The sequence below is a fragment of the Mustela nigripes genome, chromosome 6, assembly GCF_022355385.1.
Source record: "Mustela nigripes isolate SB6536 chromosome 6, MUSNIG.SB6536, whole genome shotgun sequence".
Lineage (NCBI taxonomy): Eukaryota > Metazoa > Chordata > Mammalia > Carnivora > Mustelidae > Mustela > Mustela nigripes.
In genome coordinates this window covers 42,284,342-42,308,713 of record NC_081562.1, presented here as the reverse complement: position 1 = coordinate 42,308,713, position 24,372 = coordinate 42,284,342, and the positions used below count along the sequence as shown (strand labels likewise).

Below are 24,372 nucleotides of genomic sequence, written 5' to 3'. Positions count from 1 at the left end.
TTACTCTTATACATATATCACAGGATATATGTACAAGACTATCCACTAGAGAACTATTATAGCAAAAAACTGGAAACAATCCAAGTGTCCCAAAGTAGAGGTCTGGTCAATTGAACTATGGTATATCCAGACAGTGGAATATAATGTAGAAGTAAAATCAGAGTAAGGAAGTTCTCTCTGTATTAATATAGAAAGATCTCCAAACAACTAACATTGTTCAGTAACAGCAAATAAGGCACAACACAATATATAATATACCATATTTTATGGGGGAAAGGGGAAATAAGGATATACATATATATACACATATAAAAATATGTACATTTATGCTTACATATCCATATTAAAGAAACAATGGAAGAAGCAAGAGAATAACTAAAATGATTATTTAGTAGGGGAAGAAAGAAATAGGGTAAATGGAAACAAAATATCTTCATGTAGAATTTTTATTTTTATTTTTTCCTTTCTAAATGTACTTTCCTTTCTAAATGTATTTTTTCCTTTCTAAATGTACTTTCTAAGTGCCTATCACATTTTACAAAGAAAATGTAAAAAATCAAGATATGTATATCATCCATTTGAAGACTGATACCATTTACTTCTCTGAACGAAATCTCATTTGAGAAGACAGGAAATTATGTTGAAAACTACAATGATGTGCTGTATCCACCCAAACAAATAAACCAAAAAAGATTTCTGACATGTGACTTGGAGGACCACCCCCTTCTAGCTAAACAGAAAGGAAGCGAGGGTATTGTTCTGAGAGTACTGGTGTCCCTGCTCATTCATAAAACTATTCCCCTCTCAACATGACAGTGTGACCAGCATCTGAGAGGGGCAGGGAGGCAGTGTGACTTCCTTTTCCAGGCAGGATAAGGTTTATTCATCCCATCCTTTTACACTTGCACGTAAGGAGATCTGTTCTGCTTTTTATGTTAATTGGAATCGGCTGCTTTGGGCTCTGACACAGGCATTTAGCACTAACAGTCAATTGCTCTTCCCTCAGCCATCTGGCAAAAGAGTTGAAACCAGCAATTTTCTGAGTCAGATTTAGACATCTGAAAAAGAATGTGCATATAGGCAAACCCCTTAGAAGTGCAGAATGAAAGAAAGGGGCAGGTAGTGGGTTGCTGTACACCCCACTCTGGAGTGATGGGGTTGCAAAGAAGGGAACCAAAACGGCACTCTGCTTTCCTGACACCCCACTGCCATTCTTCCCCAAGTGAGTGAGAAGCACTCGGGATTAGGCAGTCTCTCTCCTTACCTTCCATCCTGGATGGCAGGAGCTACCCTACCTCTGCCCCCTTCCCCTCTCCCTGCCAGATGGGTGCCCTCACTTAGACATTCTCATCTTCAGATCAGGAGGGGTCCTGTTTATTTCTGCAGGATTTACGGAGCACCCAGTTTCTGTGACAGCATCTTATCCTGGGACTTCAAGGTCTCTGAGTGCTATTGCTCCATCCCCTTCATGTGGTCCTTTTTCTCTGCCCTTTACATGTTGGTTGGTCTCTCAGCTTCTGTCCTCTACTTTTCTTACTCCATACATTTATTCTCCTGTTTGCAGATACAGGACATTCACAGGCTTAAAGGCCCCCATGAAAATAATGCTGCTTTAGTTATTAAGGAGGAACTCATATTAGACCATTTCTTATCCTGGTTATTTTTTTTTATTTTTTTATTTTTTTAGAGGGAGAGATAGGTGGGGAGGGGCAGAGGGAGAGGGAGAAAGAATCTCAAGCAGACTCCATGTCCAGCCTGACATGGGGTCATGTCAGGGGGACATAATCTCACAACCCTGAGATTATGATCTGAGCCAAAATCAAGAGTCAGATGCTTAAACAACTGAGCCTCTCAGGCACCCCTGATCCTGGTTACTTTTATATATTTCAGTGAAGCACCACAGTCTCTTTACACAAAGGCAGCAGTGAATACATTTCTGTCATTCCCTGCCTACCAATTACTGTTCTTCCTGGTGAAGGGTTAGGCATCCCCAAAACTCAGGCAGGAGGCCCTCATCCACCACAGTGTCAATGGCTCAGAAGCTATGCAATTAAACCTTAAGTGTTAGTAAGGAACAAATCATGTCCCTTCCAGATTGATGGCTCTATCATCACTGAATGATCCACACATTGCTGACACCCATTATGGCCCCATTTTGGCCCCACATATCCTCTGCCTAACAAACACACATAGAATACACAAGCATTCATCAGGTTAATCAGGGATGGCAGCTGTGTTTGGTACACCCACCCTTGCATCTCTCCCAAAGCTGAAATACACAGCGGCTCTGAGCACCTTCCACCTGCTGAGTCCCCTTGGTTCCCTTCAATCCTGCTCCACATATCCATATCATCAGGAGGGAAGACTGGTATGACAGAGAGTCAGCACATATTGTACTATGTAACACAGAATTCAGGTAGTGGGGCCCTTCCTCCCATATATACCATGCTACATGACTCAATATGTGTATTAATTCAATCTATGAGACTTTTTGTTCCACGACCTCTATAAAAACTTGTTTGGTAACGTACTTGAAGGCTACCATGCTTTAGAATAATTTCCCACAAGAGACCCTTTTACTGGCTGGTCTCTCTTTCTCTGTGAAATGTTTCTTTATCTCTATTTCACCTTATGAATACAAGTTATTCTTCCTTTCACCCCAGTTTTCAGATTTCCTTAAAATAATTCCATAATTTGGAAAGTAATTATGCTTTTCAAAAGTATGAAATGACCCACTCACTGCTCCCTACTGAAGCCCAGGCACTAAGTTTTAGCAGGCAAGTCTCTGGTGGGGTAACAAAGTAGACACGCATGGTTAATTCTGTATTATGCTGGCTTCTCCCCTTTGTCGGAGACCACCCACTTGCTTTCTTCCCCTCTCTCCCCACTCTAGTCAGGTGTTTATGACTTATCTGCAAACCCCAGACTAGCCTAAAGCATTAGACTGGCTCAATGCTAGGTTCTTAGTGCTAGCATTTTTTGAATTTGGTGATGGGGTGGCGGGGAGGGGACTGTGGGAAATTGCTTTGGGAAGATTGAAGAGCTAATTGGAGAGGTGCTCAAAGCCTCTGCTGCTGGAGACAGACTGCAGTGTGTATCGTTCTGGACCCCTTTTAAAACTGCCACAGTGATATATTCTTTCTCCAAACCAAGCACAATGTAATCACTTAAATGTAAACTTCTTCCAAGATCATCACACAGAGTTGTGCCTCCCTGACATTACAGACCCATACCAACTTGCTTGAATTTGGAGTGCCTGTGGTCTTGTGGCCATTGTACATATCATTTCACAGAATCCCATTTCTCTGGCATTTCCTGTTTTCATTTTCAAAAGGTGACTATAATTACAGAGGATGCAAAATGACAGCCCATGCCATGTCAACAATGTAATTAAGAACTTTCATAGTCTGAAAAAAATTCAGATTTTTAGATTCTCTTGAAAAATGAGAGCTCTGGATCTATGATCTCCCATGGAAACAACAGGTTGCCCTCCTCAGAAAGGCAGTATGCTTTCCAATTCCTCACAGAACCCCCACTCTTAGCTATTCCACCCATTTACATTTCCAGTGTGCCTCTCATAGGCTGAACCACTAGTCTGGGTATTCCTGGGTATTGCTCCATGTTTTACTCAAGGCATCGACTCCCTATTGTCCATTCTCTTTATCTAAGCAGCAGGCTTTATATGGTCCAGTTCCCTCATGCATGTTCCTGCTCACTGACTATGACCTGACCTTGGCAATCTTCTCACCACTCTGGCCTTAAACCAGTAACATGACCTGACATCAAGAACTTGCGGGAGCCTGTGGGATCCTCTTTAGGTGTTCTGATGTTCACTTTCAGTACTTCAACATATGGGTCATCACACCATCGTAGCAAATATTGTCAGAATCCCAGAAGCTTCTTTAAAAATTAGTCAAGTATTTCAGAAGTCTAATGCTAAAATCCCCCAGGCCTGTGACCTATCTATTCAGTTGGCACCAAATGTCTCCTGAGATTAAACAAAGCCCTGAGAGATAATGAGATGAAATGGCTTGACCTTCAGATATAAGATCTCTCCTTTCCTTCTGAGCCTGTAGCTGGTTCAGATTATTTTTATCATTTTTCAAAGCAGCAACGTTTATTTCCTCTGCTTCAGTGAGCTGTGCAGATGCAAGGTCTAGAAGGAATATTTAGTGGTCGCCATGGTTACCATTAGTCATATGAAGTTATAGCTAGTGTGCTGATTCCTCTCTTCACAGCTGTAAAAAGAAAGCACTCTCCAAAAAGCAGCCTTGCTGGGGCTCTGAAGACTTTGATTCTGTAATGCACCCAGCCCCTCTGGTAATTTATCTTGATCTGCTAGCTTAATTTGCACTCTAAAGATTTTAGGCAGGGAAAGTTTCATAGAACTTGAGAGCTAGAAGGGAACTTAGAGACAATTTAGCTTCAGCCTCTCATCCTACAAATAAGAAAGCTGAGGCCCAGAAAGGAGAAGGGACTCAGGTAAACACACAGTAGGTCAATTACTCCCCAAAACATGTATAATTAGTAAGTACAAGGGCCAGGGCTCCTTCTGTCTCTACTCTGTTTCTCGTCCTAAATAATCAGAGAGGCTAAGTAATATTAAGAACTAGGACAAAGACTATCCAAATCCACTGCATAGAGGAAGCCTTGAAATGGAGCTTGAGCCAAAAACCACAAATGGCCTCTAAGACCCTATTAGCCTTGGAATATCAACTGAGTTTTATGATTAGTTAAGTCCGGATGGTACAGTCACTCCAGTGACTTCAAAATGAGGCTATTTGTCTCCTGATTTTGATCAGTTGTCTGAAAAGTGTGTGCCCCACAGTGCTGAATCTTATTCTGGGGTCCTAACCTCTTACTATCAGACAATATCTCTACCTCCCTGACTCAATATCAATAGATCCTCACTTTCATTAAGCCTTTGGCTTAATGGCTCTTACTCTACTGCCTTGCACTTGATTGGTTGTAAAAATAATATCATGTATGTATATTTTAGACAAGAATCAAGAAATGTCCTTTATACTTTCTAATGTAAGAAAGGTTTGAGGCAGTTTGGTAAAGATTTATTTTGAAAGAGAGGGAGTATAGGGAATGGCAGAGGGAAAGAGAAACCCAAGCAGACTCTACATTGAGGATGCAGCCTGATGCGGAACTCGATCTCACGACCCTGAGAATCATGACCTGAGCCAAAACCAATAGTCAGATGTTTAACCAACTACAAAACCCAGATGCCCCAGAAAGGTTTTCTAATTGGTTCATGAATTTTCTACTTAACTAGTTTTTGCCTGAATAGCCTCAACATTAGGTGACCTGTAAAGCACTGTCCTGCAAATTTTGTTTCTAAATACCATCCTCATTAAAAAGAACCAGAACTCTTTGAGAGAAGGCAGGCTGGGACAAAGAAATACAAAAAAAGGTTTGGAAAACCTTGTCATATTAAAAAGTAAGGAAGTGCTCAAGAAAATGATAAAATATGTCATGGACTGAATGTCTGTGTCTCCTTAAAATTCGTTATGTTGAAGCCCTAACCCCTGAAGTGACTGTGTTTGGAGATAGGGCTTGTGAGGAAGTGATAAAGGTTAAATGAGGTCATAAAAGTGGGCCCTATTCCAATAGGGCTGGTGCCCCTATAAGAAGAGGAAGAGACACCAGAGCTCTCTCTCTCCACCATGGGAAGATACAGAGAGAAGTTGGCCACCTGCAAGCCAAGAAGAAAGCTCTCACCAGGAACCAAACTGGCCAGCACTTGGTCTGAGATTTCCCAGCCTCCAGAACTGTTACAAGTAAGTTTCTGTTGTTTAAGCCACTCAGTAGTCATGTTTTGTTATGATAGCCAGAGCAGATTAATATAGGAGATATGACAAAAGGACTTTTAGGGCACTCATTGGACAAATCTGGGTTATTTTGAGTTTCCAGATGAGTTAACTGATAGCAGTGGATTACAGCTCACTTAACAAAAATAAGAATCCATTAATTCAAATAAAGAAAGAAAGAGAAATTTTTCCTTACAGTAGAAGGCCAGTTAATAAAAGTAGAAGAAAACAATCAACAAAATGAAAAGGCAATCTACAGAATGAGGGAAAATATTTGCACACCACATACCTGATAAGGGTTTAATATCCAATACATATATAAAAAACTCAAACAACTCAATAGCAAAAAATCATCATTGTCACCCAATTAAAAACGGGGAAAAACGTGAATAGACATTTTTTCCAAAGAAGACATATAAAAGGCAAATGAATACATGAAAAGATTCTCAACATTACTAATCATCAATGAGATGCAAATCAAAACCACAACAAGTTATCACTTCACACCTATTAGAATGTCTATTACCGAAGGGGCAAGAGATAAGAAGTATTGGCAAGGATGTAGAGAAAAGGAAACCCTTTTCCACACCATTGGTACACTTTTTGTGGTGCAGCCACCATGGAAAACAATATGCAAGTTTCTCAAAAAGTTAAAAATAGAATTGTGATGATATGATCCAGCAATTCCACCTGTAGGTAAACATCCAAGGGAAATGAAATGAGAATCTCATTTCAGGAAGCAGAATCTCAGATATGTGTATTACCATGTTCACTGAAGCATTATTCACAATAGCTAGGATTCAGAAACAACCGAGCTGTCCATGAACGGATGAATGGATAAAGATGCGATACACACACACACACACACACAGTGGAGTATTATTTGGCCAAGAGAAAGAAGAAAATCCTGCTACTTGTGACACCACCATGGATGAACCTGGAGGACTTTATGCTAAATGAAATAAGCCAAAGACAGAAAAACAAATACTGTGTAATCTCACTTACATGAATCTAAAAAAAGAATTTGAAGTCATAGAATGGTAGTCATCAGGGGCTAGGCCTAGGGGAGATAAGGTCAAAGAATATAAACCTTCAATTATAAAATGAATAAGTTCTGGGGATCTAATATAAAGCATGGTGACTACAGTTAATAATTCTGTATAATATACTTGAAGTCCACCAAGTAAATCTTAAGCACTCTCAGTGCACACACAAAAAAGGTAATTATGTTAGATGATAGATTGTGGTAATCATTATACAATGTATACATATATCAAATCAGCATACTGTATACTTTAAATATATACAATTTTATTTGTCAATTATACCTCAGTAAAGCTGAGGGAAAAATAAAAGTAGAGTAAATAAGAAAAGATGGAAAATTGCCTTTATTTTTTGAAACCATCATAAGAATAACTGATTCAGGTAAGATTCATCAGTGGATGTTGAAACTATTAGGTGAAGTTTTGAGGATAGGAGGATAATAGTCTCAAATATCTCCCCAAAGATAACAATAGGAAGTAGAAGTTCTAGAGTGGAAACACCTGGAAGTCACCCAAATGATCAAAGTAAATGAAACCAACAGTAAGATAAACTGATACCATGTGCTCCCTGAGGTGATAAACTCATAGAAACACACATCACTTTCTTTTTTTATTTTTTAGATTTTTTAATTTAATATTTTATTTATTTTTGTAAGATTTTTTTTTTTTTTTTAATTTTAAAGAGAGAAAGAGCTAAATGTGGGGAGGGACAGAGGAGAGAATCTTTCAAGCAGACTCCACATTGAGCGCAGAGCCCAACAAGGGACTCAATCCCACAACCTAAGAGATCATGACCTGAGTCAAAACCAAGGGTCAGATGCTTAACTGACTGAGCCATACAGGCACCCCAACACATACCCACTTTTATGATATGCTTGCCAAAAAGGCATAATCTAACTTAATCATGAAAAAAAACAATGCAAATCCAAGGTTTCTATAAAACATCTATCTGGTCAGCGTACTTCAAAAATGCCAATGTCATGAAAGACAAAGCTGAGGAATTTCTTCAAATTAAAGGAGACTAAATAGACATGACAACTAAGTGCAATTTGTGATGCTGGGTTGGATTTTGGTTCAGAGAAGAAACAACTGCTATAAGAACATTATTAGAAAAATTGTTGAAATTTCCATATTATCTGTATATTAAATAATAGCATTGTATCAATGCTGAATTTCCTGAATTTGATGATGGTACTGTGGGTCTATGAGGGAGAAGAGGGTATGATGTCTGAAACTAATTCCAAAATGGTAGAAAGAGAGAAAAAGACAAGAGAGAAGGAGCAAGTAAAAGAAATGAGGCAATATGTTAAAAAGGTATTTCCAGATGAGTTTAAAGAGTTAGTTCTTCAAACCACTCTTAAAATTTCTGTTCAGTTGGAAATAATTTCAAAATAAAAAGTAAAATTTAGAAACTCTTCAATTTCAGTCGATCCAGGCGGATAGCAAGCATGTGTAGACAAGATCATTTCAAATTGACAAATGACAAGGAAAATATTACTTAACTACAGTTTGAATCTATTGCCAAAGGAAGATACATTAATTCATTACTTAAGAAAATATTTATATAGTAATATTAAAAAAAGTTAATGTTTGTGAACACCATGAGGTTACATGTCTCCCTACTGTCCCAGATTGCAGTTTCTAAATATGGTCAAAGTCACATATATTCTATTCTACAGGCTCTTCTTAAAATGTGATGTTAGCATCCTCCACTAAGAGGTGAGGTGCAAGCAAAGGAAACAAACAACAAAACAAAGAGGCAACTCACAGAATGGGAGAAGATATTTGCAAATGACACTACAGACAAAGGGCTGATATCCAAGATCGGTAAAGAACTCCTCAAGCTTGGGGTGCCTGGGTGGCTCAGTGGATTACGTCTCTGCCTTTGGCTCAGGTCATGGTCTCAGGATCCTGGGATTGAGCCCCACATAGGGCTCTCTGCTCAGCAGGAGCCTGTTTCCCCTTCTCTCTCTCTGCCTGCTTCTCTGCCTACTTTTGATTTCTGTCTGTCAAATAAATAAATAAAATCTTTAAAAAAATTAAATTAAATTAAAAAAAAAAGAACTCCTCAAGCTCAACACTCAAAAAACAAATAATCGCGTCAAAAAATGGGCAGAAGACATGAACAGATGCTGTTCCAAAGAAGACATACAAATGGCTAATAGACACATGAAAAAAATGTTCATGATCATTAGCCATCAGGGAGATTCAAATCAATGCCACATTGAGATACCACCTTAAGCCAGTTAGAATGACCAAAATTAACAAGACAGTAAACAACAAGTGTTGGAGAGGATGTGGAGAAAGGCGAACCCTCTGACACTACTGGTGGGAATGCAAGTTGGTGCAGCCACTTTGGAAAACAGTGTGGAGATTCCTTAAGAAATTAAAAATAGAACTACCTTATGACCCTGCAATTGCACTACTGGGTATTTACCCCAAAGATACAGATGTAGTGAAAAGAAGGGCCATCTGTACCCCAGTGTTCATAGCAGCAATGGCCACAGTCGCCAAATGGTAGAAAGAACCAAGATGTCCTTCAATGGACAAATGAATAAAGAAGATATGGCCCATATATACAATGGAGTACTATGCCTCCATCAGAAAGGATGAATACTCAACTTTTGTATCAACATGGATGATAAGAGATTATACTGAGTGAAATAAGTCAAGCAGAGAGAGTCAACTATCATATGATTCCACTTACTTGTGGAGCATAGGGAATAACACAGAGGACATTGGGTGAAGGAGAGGAGAAGTGAGTTGTAGGAAATCAGAGGGGCAGATGAACCATGAGAGACTGTGGACTCTGAGAAACAAACAGGGTTTTGGAGGGGAGAGGGTGGGTGTTGGGTGAGTCTGGTGGTGTGTATTAAGGAGGACACGTATTGCATGGAGCATTGGGTGTGCTGCATAAACAATGAATCTTGGAACACTGAAAAAATAAAATAAAATTTTAAAAAAATTAAACAAATTTTAAAAACCAAACCCTCTATTGAAGGGGGTGGGGGGGAAGAAGGCAGGGTGCATTTTTCTTTCTCATGAACCTGTGGGGACCTTAAACTACTTGACCAGGAGACTACTATGGTAGTCTATGGTACTATGGAAAAGGTGCCTAAAGATTTTACCTTGTCTGTTGGATTGTGCACTTCATGGGATACACATGAAATGCAGCAGGAGCATACTGATGAGAAAATAGTTCATCTGCCTGAGTAGAGCTTCACAAAGAAACTCCAGGACTGTTACCTGCCATCTTGATCAGTGGGGGAGCTGCCACAGACCTTCTTAACCCTGCGAACAAGCAGAGACTTCTGCCTGATCTTTCCTCACATATAATTAGAATCTATAATTGTATAATGTTCAAGATAATTTAATTACATGTCTTGATGATTGTGGTATTGTTACATTAAAAGAAATACATACTTGGTCTTTTTCCCTGGTTCCTGACACAGAGCTTTTAACATCCTTGAAATTTCCTAAATGATGTAAGTAGATAGAAGCATCTTCTGTCATAAGATTTGATATCTGTCCCCAGTTCCTGATATGGAGTGCTTAAGGCCCTTGGAACTTCCTGAGTGATAAAAGTACTTGTGGTGACTCTCGGCTGGGATGGGGCTTGGTTGCCAGAAAGGCCAAGTCTTGATCAAAAGCTTGAAATTTCAGCCCACCCCTATACCTGGGGAGGGAAGGACTAGAGATTGAGTTCAATCACCAATGGCCAATGATTTAATCCTCATGCCTACATAGTTGAACCTCCATAAAAACCCCTAAAATTAGTTTTTAGGGGGCTTCTGGGTTGCTGAACAATTCCATGTGCCAGAAGAGTGGTACATGCCAACTCTACAGGGATAGATGCTCTGGTGCTCAGGATCCTTCCAGACCTCACCCTATATACCCCTTCATCTGATATTCATTTATCTCCTTTATAATAAACTGGTAATGGTAAGTAAAGTATTTCTCTAAGTGCTGTAAGCCATTATAAAAAATTATCAAACCTGAGGAGGGCAGTGATATATAGCTAGTCTGGCAGAGGTAAAGGAGGTCCTAAACTTGCCACTGGCATCTAAGGTGGGATGCCCTTAACCCATGGCTCTGTGTTAACTCCAGATGTTAGTGTCAGAATTGAACTGAATTGTAGGACAGCCAGATGGTGTTTAAAGAGTGAAGAACTGGTTGGTGTGGCGGGGGGAGACCTACATCTTGTGTCAGAAATGCCAGGTAGTAAAATCAGCTTTTGAATTACACATTAGACATTACTATCTAAGAATTTAAACTCAAAAAATTTGAAAACAATACATAAAACTGAATTTGATGTTCTCCATCCATCATCCTGATATTGATAGAGGACAATGAACTGATTCAGCACATATTTTTATATGTAGTAAAAGCTTGCCGGATGTTTCCAGAAGTCCCCGTTTGATAAACCTTGTTCACCACTGGGAATGCAATCAGCATGCAATAAATAATAACAATGGCTTTTCTCTTCAGTGCCTCATTTCCTTCTGCTTTCTAAATTCTTGCAATTTTCTAAGACACACCAGTTCTACATTCTTATTGATAGTTTCATGTCACCTTGTGGAGCTTGTAAGTTCATTATCAAGGGCCTACATATGCTATTGAAACACTATCCCAAACCCATGCACCTAGCGCAAATTTAAGGACATGGTGTGATTGGGAGATATGTGTTAACTAACTGACTGATGCTAATATACTAAAACATTCTTCCTACAATCTTATTGATGTTGATAATTTTTCTTTAATCCTCTACAAATTTGAAGGAAAATGTGTTTCGTGTGCCCTAGTAAAGACGACTGGCCTCTGGTGAATGATGTATTACAAGGAAGATGCCACATTCCTCTGATGATCCAGAGCTATGTGTCTTCATGGTCCCTGGACCGACACTGGCTTCTAAAGGAGTACAGACTGGAATCCTTTGCCAAGAATGTAGACAGAATGTACATGTTTATAAGAATAGAGTCTAAAATCAGGCAGAATAGCCTAGCCATGGGATCTTGGGCAATTTAACTTCTGGAAGCATTAGCTTCAATGTCTTAAAAATTGGAGTATTAGTCCATTTTCGTCGGGGTTGCAGAAAGAATTATATGAGACATGTAAAACATTTAGCACAGAAACCTAGTAAGACCTAGAGAAGCATTAGTGATTATTCAAATGAGAGTATCTAGCACCCTCTGCATACAGTCCACCTGTCTCAGGGGATGAAGAAGAGGGAGGTGCTTGTCCCTGATCCTTTGTTTCTCCGTGGGTGAGAGAGATTTCTTTTGCTTATGTTGTATCACAGAAAGTCAAAACACAGGGCTAAACCAGCTTTCACCAGCTCCTCAGGCAGGTTTCCTCCTGTTGCTGGTTTCTCTCTCACTCTCTCAGCTAAACTCACTTCTAGACAAATTCTATATTTATGTCTCTCCTCTCTTCCTTAATTATCAAAAATTTGGGAGAAATGCTCTAGTTTTGTTCTTTTAGACCACTCTCCATAAACTTTTAAATTCAGCCAATTTAAGTTCTATCAGACAAGTTAACCTTTTAGAATTAGGAAATGGTCCAGTGTTGATGCTTCTGTTCAGGGGCATTCAGACATGAAAGTTATTGAACACCGCAACTACTGCCAGTCTAATGAGGAAAAACAGTTGGAACTCACCAAGGGCTCAACTGTGGCATCTGTTAAGAAATGAAAAAAGGCATCATAAAACTAACGGTAACACCCCTATCTCCTAGGGGAAAAAAGCAGATGCTCAATCTCGAGAGACTTGTATTGAGATTCAATTTACAGTTCATGGCCTGGAAGTAATTTGTGTAACCACATGGACAAATCACTTAACCTCTGGGCTACGCAGCTCAATTTCTTTGTCACTTGAAAGGAAAGAAACAGAAAAGCCAGCTAGACCTTCGGAGAATAAAGGTAAGAATAAAGGTAAGAAGTCAGACACTAAGTGAAAATGTGGCCCTATATTCAGTCTTCAGCTAATGGCTTTGACTCTTACTCCCCAAACCGCCACTGGAATAACAAGAAAGTTATCTGGGAAGAGAGAACAGGTCTACATAACTTGAAAAGCCCATGCGCTAGAGCATGGGATCTAATTCTATGCAAAGGCCTGAGTTTTGACCTCAGTTTATCTTCAGATAATTAGTTGGCCACACTAAACCCTTGCACTCTAATGATTCATTCTGGAAAGCTCCTAAACAAGCACCAACTCGGAGATCTTCCATCTCGATTCTTTTGGATTGAGAAAAGAATATGCTTTAGAGTTGCTAACAACTGGGCAGGACTTAGGGTGAGGTCATCTTTGGAACCAGGAGATTAACCAATAGCAAAGATTAATGGGGCTTTGGAAAAGCAAGTTTATACAATGTGCTCATGAATCTGGAGTAATTATAAACCAATCAAAAAGAGGAAAAGATGTGGCTGTCTTTTACCCTTATGTTTTTGGCTGCCCTGTAGAACAGCTGTATCTTATTGACTTACTGGCCAATGATGCTTTACAGCTGAAGTCCCTGCCTTGATACTCCCTCAAATTGAGGGGAAAAAGAAGAAAGTAAGAGAGAGTTCAGGACTAAGGCAGGACTCTGAATTGCAGTGTTGTTTAAAAAGCCTGTAACTTTCACCAATTGGTTTTAATGGTGTCTTATATCTGGCATGATAATTTTTGTAAGATTGCCTTATTGGAATTTCAGTAAAATAGTACCAGTCTTCCCCATAATCCTGGAAGAAAGAGTCAAGTGGGGAAAGATAAGAGTCTCCAGCAGTGACAAGTAACTCTAATCTTGATGATACAAGTGATTCAGCCCAAGAGCTAGAGTCCAGATGAAAGATAAGAGAGCTGCTCCATGATTCTTCTCCTACCCACTTAAGCCCCCATGTTGCATCACCACTTCCTCATATCAGGGAGATCATATGATAGTTGTCTTTCTCTGTAGTAGACAGAGAAAGATAAGTGGTAGTCCACTTATTTCGCTAAGCATGATACGTTCTAGTTCCATCCATGTTGTCGCAAATGGCAAGATTTCATTTCTTTTGATGGCTGCATAGTATTCCATTGTGTATATATACCACATCTTCTTTATCCATTCATCTGTTGATGGACATCTAGGTTCTTTCCATAGTTTGGATATTGTGGGCGGGTTGCTGGGGGGAGGGGGGTTGGGAGAAGGGGGGGTGGGGTTATGGACATTGGGGAGGGTATGTGCTTTGGTGAGTGCTGTGAAGTGTGTAAACCTGTACACTTCACAGACCTGTACCCCTGGGGATAAAAATATATGTTTATAAAAAAATTAATTAATTAATTAATTAAAAAATAATAATAATAAAATAAAATAAAAAAGAGAGCTGCTCCATATTGCTAATTCTCAAATATGCCTGGAGATTAATGTTAGTGGTTGAAAAGCAATGTAAATTTTCTTACAGACTTCATTCTATTCAACAAAGTAGGTATTTTCAATTTTAACACCCCCCCCCCACTAAGGGGCTCATTAGAACTGCTGCCGTTTCAAATGAAGAAAAAAAAGTTAATTTGTAAAAAAAAAATTTTTTAAGATTTTTTATTTATTTATTTGACAGATAGATCACAAGTAGGCAGAGAGGCAGGCAGAGAGAGAGAGAGGAGGAAGCAGGCCCCCCACCGAGCAGAGAGCCCGATGTGGGGCTCGATCCCAGGACCCTGGGATCATGACCTGAGCCGAAGGCAGAGGCTTTAACCCACTGAGCCACCCAGGGGCCCCGCAAATTTTTATTTTTTTGATACAAGCAAGGTAGGGTAGTTTTGTAATGGCTTATAGAGCTTACTGACATACCTATCCATATATGTGTATATATAGAGAGAGAGAGCAAAAATTGTGCAAGCTCTGTGTGTTAAATAACTGGTGTCTTATAAAACCTTTGTCAAATCTTGAGGATTGCAGTATGAAAATCTTTTTTTTTTTTTTTTTTTTTACCTCAATGGCTATCTAAGACCAAGTTGAAAGGCATGGGAAGGGCAAAGAAGCAGTTCATTTCTCCAAGCTCAAGATGTAGTGGGCTTAAGAGGTGATCTCATTTGAGGAATCAACCACCCCAGGGTCGAGAGGAGGTGCAGGGAGTGTCAATCACTGGTCGAGGGTGGAAGGTGGGGGGCATGGTCTGGACTCCATTAAAGCCAGGTTCTAGAAAAGAGGAAAGACCCCATGTTGATCCCCACTCCATGTCTAGGACTGGGGAAGACAAGAATGAGAGCAGACCCAAGACAAACCATCTGAGTTAAAGAGATTCCCACTGGACATCAATCCCTGAATCATAAGAGGGAAATATCAGGTGCCAAAATGATCAAAGTGCAAAAGAACCTGGTCCCTTCACATTCTTGCATATAACAGAATAACTTATTGTGGTAGTCCATGGCCCAAGTGCAAATCCACATTCCTCTAGCACTGTACATTTGCAGGCACCAAATTTTACCTGGGCCTGGGAGAAATGCAGAGAAACTTGCCAAAACCCATAAGGGTACATTGGGACCACTAGAATTGGCTACAGCAAATGAGCAATCATTCCAGAAAGACCTCCCTGGGACTGCAGAAAATGACTGGCTCCAACTTGGTCAGGGTTAGAGTTCCAACCAAAGATGCTGAGGTGAGAGATGGACTGGAAGATCATGAGAACAGGAATGCTTGGAGAATGAGAGAGAAAGCAGGTGTATCTCTCAAGCATGACAGCCTGGCATCATGGGATGGAATATGGCAGGCATGAGTAAGGGACTGACTGAAGAGAAGAGCAAGGGTGAGGCAGGCTTGAAAATGACAGCAAGACCTGCTGTAGGCTTCTAAATCTACCACAATTAAAAGACTGTGAGTGCTTATGACCATGATCCAGATTGGTTCCAAAACTAGTTTGGGTTGAGTTCGTTAGCGGAGGGCAATGAGTTTAGCTGGAAATACAAAGAAAGTAGTACAAATGTCTTTTATTTTAAATCTGATGATGTAGAATTCAAAGGCAGATTTGTAAAACCTATCATTCATTTAGCATACCACACATGCCAGACATTCAGCTAAACATATGACGGTATTCAATTATCCAACCATCCCACAAGGCAGTTATGGAGATACATTACAGAGAAGGCAGTGAGCTCAAGGGGCTTAAGTAATTCCTGCTCCCTCAATTAAAAAAAAAAAAGAAAAGTCTTCTAAATCTCTTTCATCTCATGACACTGGTTTGCCTCATCAAGATATGATCCCCAGTTTTAATCTTTCCAATGTAAACCATTCTGTTATTTTGCTGTGTAATGTCAGAAAGGTCATTAAACTTCTTGAGGCCCTAGTTTATTCATTTATAGCATAAAGAGATAGAATTCCATGATCTCTAACATCCTCTTTGGAACGCAGGGAACAAGTTCAGAGCTGAGCCTTTACAAGGTGATAGTAGAAACAAAGAGATACCTCAATGCTTGGGATGGGAAAGAGCATCAACAACTGAAGGACTATGCATTATTAAAAATCACCCCTGAGCGTTATGGAACTTGTCATGTTCAACAATTAAATGAAATGGAGGGAGTATGCATGTCTAGCAAAAACCCTACCCTGGTATGCAATAAAATGTCCACCCAAGAGGGGAAGTGAAATCACATGATTAATGAATTGCCAGAAATGACATTCCTCTCATGTTTTTATAGAGTGCCCCAGTGTTATAATTAAGGAACTCAGCAGGGAGCCTCTACTCACTGCTTACTAAATGTGCTTGGATCAGGAAAAGTGTGATTGTATGATATTTCTGAGTTTTAGTGTTCCTACCATTCCCTCTTGATATTTCAAATCATCTATAGCTTCCCTCAGTTTAACTCTGATGATCTAATTTAAGCCTAATTGCTGAGTTCTCTATAACAAACCAAGTGCCCTGCGTATAATTCCTCTTACCTAGCAAATTAGCTTTCATATGTATATCTCTCTTTGTGCCCCTGAAAACTGAGTAAGATGAAAAGGTCTTGCCATTGTGTTTCTGGCACTTGAGGTTAACCCATAAAAATTATCTGACAGTGGGGACTGCAATAACCCATGACAATGAAGTTACATTTTGAAATATTCTTCTCTAAGTTCTAAATAGTTTTCCTAGGATGATCTAACTGTACTGGAAGAAGTATTAGGTTCAGAATCAAACAGACCAGAAGTCAAGTCTGATCTCTGCAATTTACTAGATTTTGACCTTGGGAATCACACTGAACTCGGATTTCCTCATCTGTCAAGTGTCATCATCATTGACAGCCATTTCATAGTATTGTGAAGATTCAGTGAGTTTACTCGGCATAATGTTCTGAATAGGAGCAATAGCCACCATTTATTAAATAGCTTCTTTATGTCAGGTTCTGGACTAAGAACTTCATGCACATCAATTTTAGAGGTCACCTCAACTCTGTAAAGTTAAGTCCTGTATTATTGTGTCCCACTGAAAAGAATATGGAGACATAAAACAATTGGCCCAAGGCCCTCTTGCCAGGTAAAGAATATCTCTGTCTACTGCATCTTGCTATTTTTACATTCATCAGAAGAGATGGGACTCATAAATGTGCAATTTGAAATCTCTACTCTTCTGGAAAACAGTAAATCCAAGTCAGAGAAAAAGCTCTCTTCGGTGAAGAAAGAAAATGTTTCTAATGGTATACCTGAGGAAAGGAAGAAGTAAAACTGCCCCTCACTCATTCAGTATTGTAACTTCCCCTCCAAGAGTTACTTTGACAGATAGCTTGATAGGAAGACAGTTAAAGGGACAGAAAGATACACAATCACAAGACACAGGGCTTCCACAGGGAATTGCCACCAGGATTCAGCTGGAGCTCTGTGGTTGCCCACATTTCCCTGGATCCAAGCTTTCTTCTCAGGCCTTATCATAGGGCAAGTGAACTGTCCTTGCTTTGATGGGAAGTTTAAGCACTACAACCCATGAGACAATCTCTGAAGACACCTGAGTCATCAGGAAGGAAAAATACTTTATGTATTGATATTTAAAATGGAATGCTGTTACACTTCCCTGAGTTCAAAGAGGTCTTAAGTAGGCAAGTTCACAGATTGTTTTCAGTATCATTTAGAATATTAGTTTTTGGGGGTGTTTTTTTTTTTTTAGAATATTAGTTTTAACACTAATAAAAGTAAACTCACATCAAAATTCTTTTTGGAAATTTAAGGTCTGTGGACAATACCATGTGTCACAATCTGACACCTTCAGTCACTGTCCAAAAAATAAGCCCCTCCAGTCATCCATCTTGTCCTTAATCCTTAATATAAAACTAATATTTGTTATATAAAATATATAAATATATAATATATAAATATATTAAAAACATATATAAATAAATATATAAAATATAAAAATAATATTTGTGAGAAGCACTCACCTCTCCTGTTCACTCCCAGATCTTCCTACTATCTCCTCCAGAATCCCATCAGCTGATCATCAAAGTCCAGTGCACCTCCAAAAGGGAATCTTCTGCCACTTCACGTCCAAACTCAAACCTGGAGCTCCCCTTAGGTACTCTTCTCTTCTACAGCCCTCATTACGGGTGGCTTTTGGTTTCCCAACCCTCACTTGAAATGAATTTTGGAGATAAGCCAGGATTCTCTGCAGGCTTGAGCCTTCTAATATCTAATCCTAAATGCCTTTTTCTTATTGTCATCAACCAGTCCTGTCACATTCATCTCTAAACATAAAACTCCTGCTGATTCATACTCTCCTCTCCACCTCTACCCTTACCATGATCCTAGGTAGTTTCAGAATCCATGTGCATGCTCCACAAAATGCCTTGCCCACAATTCGTAGGCCTTCTTACTCCAGTAACCTTCAATTCCAATGTAATACTGTCACCTGCATATAAACCACACCCTGAAACTTGTCCTCCAGAATTGCTTCATTGATGAAAACTTAATCTCCAATATCCCACAGTCTGACCACACAACTTACCTAAACTTCCTGTTAATTCCTTTAAACTTGTGTTTCAACTTCATATATATGAAGTTGAAACATATATATATATATATATATATATATATATATATATATATATCTCCTTTGATATATATATATCTCCTTTGAGGGATATGTGTGTGTGTGTGTGTGTGTGTGTGTGTGTATAACCTCTGAGAGCTATATGTGTATATATATATATATCCTTTATATATATATAAATTTTTATATTTATGTATCCTTTGAGCTAATTCCCCCTGCATGTATTTTCCCTGACCAGTCAGTTCCTTTCTTTGCTTCCCTTCCTTTTTTCTAGCCTAAACCAGTTCTTCAATCATTCTTTTATCAATAACTTCTATTTTCTCTATCATGCTTCCTCCAAATGAATCCACCAAAATCCTGAACCTGAATCATTCCTACATCTGCCTGTTCGCTCTGATACACTCAGGTATCCAAGACAAGCAGGAGAAAAACTGTACAAGATGATTCTACAACTCTGTGATCTTCACTCTTAGCTATTACTTCTATTCTTTTTCTATGTGTCCATAGTTTTCTCTTACTATCAGTCCCCATAAATTTGCTTCAAATTCTATTTCACTCAAGTTACTTATCGTCTTACAGTAGATACCCTTTCCTCTGTCTTCACCAAGAACACAAAGATCAGGTAGGAATTCCCTCAATATCCATTCCTCTCCACCCTCCACTCACAACTATGTCTTCGTCAGCATCTTTCCTATCTCCTGCCTAAGAGATAGCACCCTTTCTCATATCTCAAACCAATCCTGTATCTCTTAGCCCCTTACCCCACTTCTGTGACTTTTCCCAACCCTTATTATTGCAAAACGAGTTATAAAGTATTTTGAACTGAAAGAAATTGAAAACACAACATATCAAACTTTGTGGGATTCTATAAATCAGACAGAGAAAGACAAATACCATATGATTTCACTTATGTGTGCAATCTAAAAAAACAAACAAAAGAACAAATGAACAAAAAACCAAACAGACTCTTAAATACAGAGAGCAAATTGGTGGTTGACAGAGGGGAGGTAAGTGGAGGCTGAGCCCCATAGATGAAAGGGCTTAAGAGGTACAAACATCCAGTTATAAGATAAATAAGTCTTGGAGATGAATAGTACAACATAGGGAATATAGCCAATAATACTGTAATAATGTTGTATGGTGACTACACTTACCATCATGAACATGGTAATGTATAGAATTGTCAAGTCAGGGGATGCCTGGGTGGCTCAGTCGGTTAAACCACTGCCTTTGGCTCAGGTCATGATCCCAGGGTCCTGGGATCAAGTCCCACATTGGGCTCCTTGTCCAGTAGAGAGCCTGCTTCTCTCTCTGCCTCTGCCTGCCACTTTGCCTACTTGTGCTTTCTCTCTGACAAATAAGTAAATAAAATCTTTAAAAAAAAAAAAAAAGAATTGTCAAATTGATACGTTATATATGTAAAACTAATATAGCATTGCATGCCAATTACACTTCAATAATTTTTTTTTAAAAAATTGTGGGATTCTACTAAAACATTACTAAGGGGAAAATGTATAGCATTAATCTTTCCCATTAGAAAATAAAGTATCTCAGATCAATGACTTTAAGTTCCACTTTAAGAAAGTAGATAAAGAAATGCAAAATATACCCAAAGTATAAGAAAGAAAATAATAAAGATCAGAGAGAAAATCAATAAAGTCAAAACCAGAAAATAACAGAGAAGATCAATGAGATGAAAGGTTGGTTCTTCAGAACAATTAAGTTAATAAACCTCTACATCGACTGATCAAAAAAAAAAAAGGTGGGGGGAGTAGAAGAAAGAAGAGTAAAGATATAAATTACCAAAAAGATTTAAGATCACAGGGGTACCTGGGTGGCTCAGTGAGTTAAAGCCTCTGCCTTCAACTCAGATCATGATCCCAGGGTCCTGGGATCAAGCCCCATATCAGGCTTTCTGCTCAGTGGGGAGCCTTCTCCTCCCTGCCTCTTTCTGCCTGCCTCTCTGCCTACTTGTGATCTATGTCAAATAAATAAAATCTTAAAAAAAAAAAAAGATTTAAAAGCATGTTATCAAGAACTTTATACCAATAATTTTGGCATCATAAATGAAATGGACAAAGTCTTTGAAGATATAACCTAAAGAAGTTCACTTAAAGAAGTAAATAATCTGCATAGCCATAGATCTACTAAAGAAATTGAATTTATTGTTCAAAAATCTTTCCACAAAAAAACAAAAAACAAAAAAGCTCCAGGCCCAAATGGTTTCACTGGTTAATTCTTCCAAATATTTATGGAAGAAATAATTCCAATTCTATACAAAATCTCCCAAAAAACTGAAAAGAATGCTTCCCAATTTGTTCTATAAAGACAGCATTGCCATAATACCAAAACCAATAAATATATTACAATAAATGAGAATTATAGAGCAATATTTCTCATGAACAAATATACTAACAAAATTTTATCAAATAAACCCAACAATATATAAAAGAGACAATGCATATATATAGTTATATATATGCAATAATAATAAATATATATATTTTTATTTTATATTTATATATTTATATGTAAATAAATACATAAAATAAATATAAAAATAATAATATAAAATTGAATTAAATATAAAATTAATTAAATAAAATTTAAAAATAAATATATAAATATAATATAAATGTATAATATAATATAAATTATAAAAACTATATTAATATAAAATTATGCAAATTTATATAATTTAAATTATATAAATATATTTATATATTTATATTTATTTTAAATAATAATAAATATATAAAACATATATATACAAGAGACAATGCAATATATAAAAGAGACAATGCAACAACCAAGTATAGCTTAGCCAAGGAATGCAACATTAATTTAGCATTCAAAAAATATCCATGTAATTAACAAACAAGTTCAGTCTATAAAAATCAACTGTATTTCTACATATTAGCAATGAATAATCAGAAAGGGAAGTTTAACCATAAGTGACTCTTAATCTCACAAAACAAACTGAGGGTTGCTGGGGGGAGGGGGGGTGGGAGAAGGGGGTGGGATTATGGACATTGGGGAGGGAATGTGCTTTGGTGAGTGCTGTGAAGTGTGTAAACCTGGTGATTCACAGACCTATACCCCTGGGGATAAAAATATATGTTTATAAAAAATAAAAAATTAAATATATATATATATATATATATATCATTTACAGTGGCATCAAAAATTAAAAATACTTAAGGATAAATCTGACAAAATTGTATACTGAATACCACTGACTATTGCTAAGAGAAATTAAAGAAGACCTAAATTAATGGAGAGATTATAACATATTCATGGGTCAAAGCTTGAATGGTTTTAAAGATTGATTGATTGATTGACTGATTGATTTAAGAGAGAAAGAACACGCACACGCTCATGTAGGGGTGGAGAAGAGGGAGAAGGAGAAAGAATCTCCCAAGCAGGTTCCACAGTGAGTGCTGAGCCCGATGCAGAGCTTGTCAGAGGACCCTGAGACCATAATCCTGAGAACACAGACTGAACTGAAACCAAGAGTCAGACACAACCAACTGCACCTTCCAGGCAGCCCAAAAGCTTGAATATTTTTAAGATGTCTATTATAGACAGGGCACCTAGGTGGCACAGTTGGTTAAGCAACCAACTCTTCATTTCAGCTCAGGTCATGAGGTCAAGCCCCACCATTGGCCGCACCCTCAGGGCAGAGTCTGCTTGGGGTTCTCTCCCTTTCCCTCCCTCTCTATTTCCCCTGGTCTTGTGTTCATGTGCTCACTCTCTCTCTCAAATAAATAAATAAATCAGTAAAATCTTCTAAAAAGATGTCTCTATAGACAATGTTTATGTCTCCCCAAATTTATATGCGGAAACTTAATCGACAATCTGACACTATTTGGATGTGGAACATTTGGGAGATGATTAGGTCATGATGGTAGAGCCCTCAAAAATGGGACTAGTGCCCTTATACACAGGTCCCAGTTCCTTGTTTCTTCTGCCAAGTGAGGACACAGCAAAAAGATAGCAGTCTATATAACCAGGAAATAGGCTCTCACCAGACACCAACTCTACATATGCCTTGATCTTGGACTTCCCAGCTTCCAGACTTGGGAGAAATAAACTTCTGCCATTTATAAGCCATCTTATCTATGATATTTTTTTATACCAGTCTGCACAGACTGCAACTATGTCAATATTTCTCCCCACCCCAATTAAATACAAAGATTCAATGCAATCCTAATCAATATCCCAGCAGCCCCTTTTGTAGAAATTGACAAGCTGATTTTAAAATTCATATGGAAATGCAAAAGACGTATTTATTTCTCAACAATAAATAAAGATACAACTACCAAGATAAATCTCAAAATAATTATGCCGAATGAAAGAAGATAAAAAAGAATGCATACTGCATGGTTCCATTTATATAAGGTTCTAGAAAATGCAAAATAATCTCTGTAACAGAAAGCAGATCATTTGTTGATTAGAAAGTAGGGAGGAGTGAAGGACCAGGAACAGAAGCACAAGCAAACTTTTGGGGTGATGGGTATGTTTATTACCTGATCATGGTGATGGCTGCACATATATAAACATATGTTTTATTGTACACTTTAAATATGTATAGCTTATCATAGGTCAATTATACTTCAATAAAGCTACCCTAACAAAAAGCACTTGAAAAAAGAAAAATTGAAAATGCTTTAATTTGGTTTTTTTAGTACATTTGTGAACTTCATTATTTAAATCCTATTACAAACAAATTTCTTGTGATGTTGATAAATAATAGTAACACACCAGTGTATCAGAACATCATGAATGATGAAAATGAAATGAAAATGGCTCCTCTGACTTGTATATTGAATTGTTATCATAAGAAGCTAAGAAACAGTAACTAGTTATCCCAATGGTTATGGGGGAGCAGCTGGGAATGTGATCTGGGTGCTCTGGCTTTAGATTCAGCACATAATTGGGGCTCATTTCAACAGGACGAGAATTTCAAAAAAACTCAAACTGGATTGGGAAAAAGGAGAAACACCTCTGGGCATTTATCTAGAGCTCACAGAATGATGTTCTGTTTCCCATTTATCTAAAGAATTTACAGAATGATGTTCTGCTTGCTATTCCAACATCCTCCCAGGATGTGGTTACAGGATGTGACCTCTTACAGTCCAATTACCTCTGTTTCCAAGCACTTCCAAGACTGGAATGGATAACTGGCCTCACGGAGAAGAGAAAATAGCACATGGCCATTATGAACATCATGTAAACACAAGGAACTCACTATTTCTGGGGTCCATCCTAGTGTCTAACTAGGGTTTTGCATCCATTCAATTTCAATCAGTCTCACTGGCAGCTGACATCAAGCCACCTCTGTTGTAGTTGGCCTTTGCCCAGTCAAACTCATACAGGGCTGACTTTGGTTCAGGTGTCAATCATTGGTCCACAGTCAGGATCAGGGTATCAGGGTTTATTTCCATTGATGCACATGGTGTGAGCCAAAGAAAGTTTAGGCAGCTTGAGTTATTTTTGGCCCCTTTTCTCAGAAAACAATGAGGACATAGTAGGACATGAA

The 24,372-nt window shown here is 38.3% G+C and overlaps 1 long non-coding RNA gene across 2 annotated transcripts in view; it reads right to left on the bottom strand.

The window, feature by feature from the left end:
* LOC132020555 (uncharacterized) overlaps window positions 1–18,509 on the bottom strand; it is a 215,021-nt gene extending 196,512 nt beyond the window's left edge. For both annotated transcript variants that reach the window (XR_009405028.1, XR_009405027.1), the window contains exon 1: window positions 18,223–18,509. This is a non-coding gene — a long non-coding RNA (uncharacterized LOC132020555). The remainder of the gene's footprint in view (window positions 1–18,222) is intronic.
* Window positions 18,510–24,372: the final 5,863 nt, after the last annotated feature.